This window comes from Polyodon spathula, chromosome 24, assembly GCF_017654505.1.
Source record: "Polyodon spathula isolate WHYD16114869_AA chromosome 24, ASM1765450v1, whole genome shotgun sequence".
NCBI classification, from domain to species: Eukaryota; Metazoa; Chordata; class Actinopteri; order Acipenseriformes; family Polyodontidae; genus Polyodon; species Polyodon spathula.
The window spans coordinates 12,309,751-12,317,766 of record NC_054557.1 but is presented as its reverse complement, the minus strand read 5'-3'; positions in this window follow the sequence as shown (position 1 = coordinate 12,317,766).

Below are 8,016 nucleotides of genomic sequence, written 5' to 3'. Positions count from 1 at the left end.
CTAAGCAGTTTAGTGACATAAGACAGAGCCACACAGATCCCCAGAAGTATGCTTCTGTTGTGGTTTATCCAGATGGCCTTGCTTTGAGCGTGTGCTGAACCAGAGTAAGCAGGAGACTTCATTGGGATTGGCCGATACATTTCTGAGCAGTAAACATACAGTCGGTTCCTGTAAACTACACCGTTTATTCAGCAGGTGTAATGTCTGTGAAGAAAAGTGTTGCTGGGAGGAGATGTTAGATTTTTGCTGGTCAGTTAATGGCTGGTAAGTAACTTGGCAGGAAACCAGATCCCAGCTTTAAAAAATAAATCGCTGGAAAACCTGTTAAGAACATAGTCACTGGGATATAAATACCAAAGATACCAAATTTACTTGTGAGGCACCACTATTAAAAGCTACTGTAGTGTGTAAAAACGTTCATACTGTCACCTCGCTGTCACTGTTTTAGGGTGTGTGTTGTTTTGTTTTTTTGACCTTGGGTACTGGATGTTCTGCTCCTGTTCCAGAATCCAGAAGCTTTTTCGTTGTTCTTGTTAGACGGTTCTCGTCTGTGTTCTCTGAGACTGTGCGCAGTGGATTGGTCTGTTATTTTTTGTTTCAAAGATGTTATAGTAGCGACCCTTTAACAATCTTTAGCCTGTGTTGTTCCACAGGTATAGTTCAAAAGGCCACGCTGTTTAAATACCTGCAGTATTTATTTTAACCCCAGCACTGGCCGTTCTTATCATTTGTAGACGGCTTGAGGTCTGGGATTAAAAAAGAAATTTCGACGCGGTTGATGTGTCTTTTATTTGAGGGCTTTTAAACCAAGTCAAAGGTTTGGTTAAGGGCAGGCTGTAATCCCGTATTTATTCAGAAGCAATCAGGAGTGAGTAAGTTCTGTAGACACCAGCATCTATTAAGTGGGCAGCTGCTTAAGCAAGCAAGGAATTTACAGGCATGACCTTAGACTTCAACAAGCAGTTCCATTAAATGGGGGCCAGAACTTTGGAAAATCCCCTTGTTTCCTTACTAATGTACACCTAATCAGGAAATGTTATTAACCTTTTACTATGTGGTGTTCCTGACCGCACCCAGAGATTTGCTCTAATGGGAGACCTCAATCCCTCCGATTCCTAGCCTGTGTACAGACTGCTCAGCAGCCACTAGAGGACTGCAGCCTTTTTGTTTTTCCATTCTTGTTTATGTATTTATTTTCCAGACAGCTTAAAGAGGAAGCAGCAGGGTTGCAAAAGATTTAGCATTCCACATCCCCACGTGTTTATGTATAACGTATATAAACAATTGTTGCAAATCGTGGGGACTTATACTGCTTTTTATTTTATGTTATTTATTTTTTTGAGGAGAGTAAAATGTTTTATGTGAAGCCTGTGTTTACTGTTGATTGCAGTATGGAAAAATATCATTAGTACTAATCTTGTGCTTTTCTCTCTTATTGTTTCAGGGCAGCCCAGAAATTTGCAGGACCTGTGCCGAATAAAAATCAGACAGTGTATAGGACTTCAAAATTTAAAACTACTTGAGGACTTGCCTATTGCCAAGGTCATGAAAGACTATTTAAAACACAAGTTTGACAATATCTGAGACCTGCAGATACAGCAAACTACTTTTGCCACACAAGGCTGTTGCCTTCTTCACAGTATATCCTATGCAATTACTGATTTTTGAAAAAAAAAATTCAGAGCACAGGTATACCGTTTTTATATAAAATGCAAAAAAATAAAATAATAATACAGTCTTAACATTGTTTTTGCTCCCCAGGTTTACAGAAAATAAGCTTTATATATAACAACAACAAAAAACTTTTGTATGAAGGAATTCTCTTTTTTTTTTTTTTTTTTTTTTAGCAAATGTTTTGAGTAAAGTGTACAAACAAACAAACAAAAGGTCTAGCTGGCTTCTGAATGCAAAAGAAACGTGAACTACTAATGTATCCTAAACTGTATAAAATATGCTCTTAATATTAGAAACTGGTAAATGATTCTTATTGCTGGCATTTAATATTTAATTATAAATTCAATTTGAGTTTTATTATCTTAATTGTGAGTGAAGCATAAGGCTGTAATCATTGATCGTTCTGTTTTAAAACCCTTATTTTCCTATTAATACCTCTACTGTTGCATTAGAATTTCAGTAAATTGGCAAACATGTTAAACCAGGAGGCTGTTCTAGGGAATTTCACAATACCAGCAGAACGCTCATATTTATTGATTACTTTATTTGGGAAACACAAAAAAAAAGTGCATGGTGAAAGTAGGAGAATTACTAAAATGTGTATGACAATGCTTTGTTGGTGCTCCAGATATCAACACAGTGTGCAATCATTTTGAGCAGCAAACATGATCGTCTGTTTACATGCTTCAGAATCCTATCAAGTATTGTCTTCCAAGACACTTAAGAGTTTTGTATTTGGGACTTCAGAACATTCATTTTATATAGTTATTTGGAAGGCCTAGTATTAATTGAAATACTTTATATTCAGAAAATGATGTGTGCTCCTTCGAAGTGTGGAATTGTTAGAGAACCGTCAGTATTCGGAGAGTATGCATTTTAAGGAAGTGGTATTAGTCCTATCGTTAGCCCCAGACTTCAAATTGTAACCATGCAGTCACATATTATTCCAAGAACAAAAATAGATTTGGACTTGTACATCTAGTGTCCACTTCCAACGCAGGGTAACAAGTTTCAACAGCTACAGTTCAGAATTATATTTGAGGATCAGCAACAAGAGAGAAAACCCAGGGTACAAATGCATCAGCTATGCTTGTGTGAAAACAGTATATATTATCAAAAGGAGGGAAGCAACTGAATTCAAACATTGCTAATCATCATTAGCAATTAACCAACTTATTTACTTTATTCAGTTTTGAATAGTTCTGTTTTTTGGTTTTTTTCTAATTGATCATCAGTTTTGGTTTCCATGTGTAGACAAAAGACTTTGTTCCATTAAAAAAAAGGATTCCTGTAAATATTTGTGTTATAAATGTACAGCAGATATTTTTTTAAGATTATTTAAATGCTACGTTCTCCACTATTATCAGAGTGTATGGAAGTAATGTTTGAAAGGTGCTTCTTCTCATGTGGCTTGTTTTATGTCTGTTTGCACATTTTGGAGGTCTTTGAAGTGGTAGAAACTATTGTATCCCAATGGGAATGAATGAGAAGTCATCCTGATCCATCTCCTGCCACTTGGGTGTGCTGGAATAAAGAGGAGATCATAATATACATTCCACATCCAAGAAGCAAAAACTGACAGCACCTGTTTCATAAATAACATTTTTGTGGTTCATTATAAGAAGTTACCTGCCTTCTGTGTAAAACATAAGACAAGTAATTCAAGTTTTCCACTTATGAGAAAAATCTAGTTCCAAAATGAGTTTAAAAAAAAAAAAGAAGCTTCTGTCATGTTTTATGGTACTATGTTTTAGATATTTTAGCAAAAAAGATAAACATTTTGTTCATACGAAAATATTTCCTTGCCGTACAGTTTCGTTGTCATTCTTACTGATGCATTTTTATACTCTCTTCCAGTTTACCTTCATGTTGTCAGGTACAACATTTTTGACCATCTTTAACGCAATTACACTTTCTCCACAAACTAACACACCGATATGGTTTCAGGTGTTTGTTTTTTTTTTTAATTATTATTTTTGCAGCTGCAAGCAACTTACAGTTTTAAATGAATTATTGGTAGGCAAGGTTTAACACAATTATTAAATTGATTATTTAACTACATTAGACTGCCCAATAGGATATGTTCCTGTTGAAACATTTGTTTTTGTAATGATGCATCAAATGTTAGATACAAGTTCATATTTAAGTGAAACTGGTGAAATAATCCCTTTAGTCTTGTACTGTTTGTGCTACTGTATTTTGTATTACAATTGTGCAGGGCAAGTTTGTTGTTGGAGTTTGATGTCTGGGTGTTTGCATTGGTAGGTTTAAAACCCCATTTCAGTGAGTGGGATTCTTGAGAATTAAAATTATTTGAAATCCTTTTGGAATTGAACACTTAATATTTATTTTCATACTGTTATGCTTGGCCACAGAATATGTCATGATACCATACAATGGAATTGCTGTAGCTTTCAAGCCTGAACTCAGTAATGGCTTTAAGAAGTAACAGCTGTGTAAAGTTGCATGACAGAAACTAGCCACCAGAGGTATGCTGTGTTACTCAGGCATTTAAAATGTAATACAAATATTACTGACACTTACTCGTTGTTTGCTAGCTTATCATAGCAACAACTTCCAACTTCTTATTGGCTAAATTCTTCGTTGATCATTTTCAAAGATGCATTGAACATACGGGTTATAAGACCTAAACAGCACTTATCAAATCCCTTCTTAATTTTAAACACATTATTTCCTCTGTCTTAATTTAAGAAGAATATTTTAGACCCGTAATGATAAATGTTTAAACATGCTTGAATCAAAAGTGCAACAGTGGCTGGATGTGTTCTTTTTTTTTTTTTTTTTTTTTTTTTTTTTTCAGTAGGTTAAAAATGGCACATGTCTACTATCAAAGTCACTAACCAATATTTCTTCCAGTCTTCCAGACATCATCTGCTGATTTGTTGGGATAAAAAAAGTAGTAAAATAGTGGAAAAGCGTAATATGTCAGCTGATTTGTAAAATGTAAAAATGTGTGAATTAAAATGGGAGAGTTATACTGTCTGCCATGGTGATTGTCTTCCTTTTACCCTTAATATTACCCTTGGTAGAATCCCTGTATTATGACTGAATAATGAGATTGTGTTCGTATTGGACTTGAATGACACAGAGCAGTCTTGAATTAGAATTTACAGTAACTACAGCCCTTTAACTGGTATATGTTTAGTTGTGCCTCAACATTATACTGGCAAAGCCTTTAGAGGAGGACTCCAGATCTGCCAGTGCTTGGATTCTGTTTTTCTGTTACAAATACTGAGCAATAAATCAGCATTATGTAGGATTGCTCTGTAATAAAATGAGACCTCAAATAACAGATCTCAAGTTTGCTATGGTTTGTAAATGACATTATTTTTTTTTTTTTATCACAATTACAGATTTGTCAAAATCCCAATAGATCTTATTCAGTGCAGAACATTGCATAAACATTTTGCATAAAGCATATTGTACTTTCTCTCCATTGAGAAGGATTTATTTAATGTTCTATTGATTTTACGTGAGATATTCAGCATAAAATGGTGTTCATGTGCACTGACTGTAAAATAAAATGGACTTAACCGAATGAGGCGTCCTTTCTCTGGATGTCACTCTTCCTTTGTGACGGGTTAATACAAGAGTTTGTTTTCGGTAGTGGCCTTAGGTTACATTTGATCCGTACCTTATGAAACTGAATACCTCTCAATGATTCAGCTCTTCAAATCAAGTAGCTGTTGGCACTTTAGAGCAGGGATTGGTTTAATAAGATTCTTACAGACTTCAGGTCTCGCCTCGGTTTCAGTAGTTGGTTATTAATGTTCAGTGGAGCCAGCATTTCAAGTGAAAATGCTCCTTTTGTCTTTTCAAAACTCTTGTCATACTTCAACTTAAATATTCATTTCAATGCCTGGCTTTTGATAACGTAAGGGATACACATTGCTGGTTAAATACTCTCCCTGATACTATTGTATAAGGCTTTCTGTTTCTAAATCTGGGAGTCACTTGTGGTTATCATCACAAGAGGACTCCAGAAAAGCTTGTTAATACAAAAGGTGATTTTCTAAAGGATCTAACAGGATGTCTAGAATGCACTGTGAAGTTTTTGATTTTCTTTGCTGAATGCCATTTGAAGAGTCTTTTGGCAAACAAGCAAATAAAAGAAAGCCTTTTGGAGGGATTGCATGAAAAGCTATTGTAGATTTTACTGAGCTTTCTGCAATCCAACACAATCAGTCTTTTGTGACAAGCAGCCTACCAACCCCTATCGATATTCTGCGTTTGAAAACAAATGTGATTTTGTTTTTTTTTTCCACCTTGTGGAAAATGAGCTTCAAACAAAATAAATTAAAAACAATGGACAGCCAATAGAAATAGCATCTCCTGGAAGTCCTGTAAAGCATTTAAGATGATTTGGCTGGGAAATATACTGATTGTGCATGATAAGCATCACTATTTTATAATATATCCTAAAGTCTCAAGCACTGGGCCCAAGGTTAGAGCGACCTCTAAAAGCTTTGGAATACTTGGGACTTGTATTGAAATTAACAGGAGCAATGGTTTTCTACGGGGAGTGCACAGGACTGAGTGAGATTGGTCAGATAGTTGCCTTGTCAAAGGCTTGTTTTACTTTCTGATTCTTATACAGTGCCATTCCAGTCCTGCCAGGAATAGCTGGAGTAATAATTCCGGTCCTCCCGAGCTAATAGCTTTCCAGTATGTTTTGAAGGGTCTGGAAGAGGATTGCTGTGTTGTTTGGGGTCAGTTCCCGCACAGCTCTTGACGTGCTGGAACAACCACTCTTCAAGCTCGCTTTCTAATAGAACTTGTAGATTCTCAACTCTTTTTTTGCACTCTCCTAGCTGTGCAGTAGTAGGTATTTTGGGTGTGGGAAGATCCTCATTATACAATATAGTAAAGTCTGATACCACGTGATTATGTATTTTTCAGAACCTACTAGTATTCTGGTTTTATAGATCCTGGTTGGCACAAACGACTTAATGTTGCCTGATGGGAATGTAGACCAAGATTAGTGCTAACTGAAGCCCACAATGAGAATGTTTAATAGTGCAATGACAATGTTTATCCACCAAGTGGCGCTGTATGCAGTGTAAAATTCAGATTCAAATCTAACATCTTGTTCATTTTCAGCATTCACATCTATACTGTGTCGTTTTACACTGCCATTTACAGATAAAAACAAATTCTGCATAGAGTGTCCTGAATATTATATCCTTGTACCCCCGCCCCCACCTATAAAAGAGCATCATGTTCCAAACATTGTGTGGACTAATTGTCAGCAACATGAACCATGCCAGGTACTTTAGTTTCAGTGGAATTTAATGAACATTTCTGGAAGGCTTTAGGCACCATGCAGGGATAATATAATAAGTCTTTTTTTGGCATGGCAAGCTAAAAACATCATCTAATGATCTGCTTTAGAAATATCAGCATATACATTTCTAAGTGGGTTTACCTACAGTTACTCTGATAGGCATTTTGCAGTACTTTCACAATAAGACATTTATGCCTCCCTTCAGAATAGGTGTTGTTCCCCTTGCTTCGTGCTCAGGAATGTCACAAATACAGCCGTCTTCTTTCATGTTAATGGGCGCGAATACAGTACATAACTTAATATTGGCTAAGGTGACATCATAGAAAGAAAGATATTTTTACATATTACTTTACAACAGCGTAGGTGGTTTTGTCGAGTGAATCGCAGGTAATGTTACGTTATAAAACAATAATATTTCTTTTAGCTAATCTTGCCTCACCTGTAGGAAAAAAAAACAATACAAATATTGTTTGAAGTCACTTGTGCTTGGAGGAAATTGCTGCGGTGACACAGTTTCTAAAAATAAACAATGTTCTTACCTTAAATCGTATCAGACAGATACTTCCAACTGAATTGAAATGTATAATTAAAACGCCTCGGGGTAGTACGTGCTGGGTAATCACTGCGTGGAAACACTGAGTATATTAAATCAGCAAATGGCAAGTCTAAAAATGAGTCTACATACTGAAACTATGCATGCAAACGTACAGTTCGGCTACACCTGTGATTGTACTATTATCCAATAATATTGGAGGTGGAAATATTTAATTTGGCAATCAGAAACTATTCATTTACAGGTCACCAGTTTCTCGGCGAAACTAAAAGCAATTAAACATTGCTCCTATGCCTGACTGTTTCAATGGTATTTAGTCTGGTAGCACCATAAGAACAGGGAAGGGGACATTTGAGAATTGTTTAACAAACAGTCTTAAGTGCAGTGCGGGTAACGACACATGTACAATTACAAGGTCATTGATTCTGTGCAAGTACGTGATAGGGACCATGTTTTTAAAAACAACAAAAAATAAGTTTTGAAT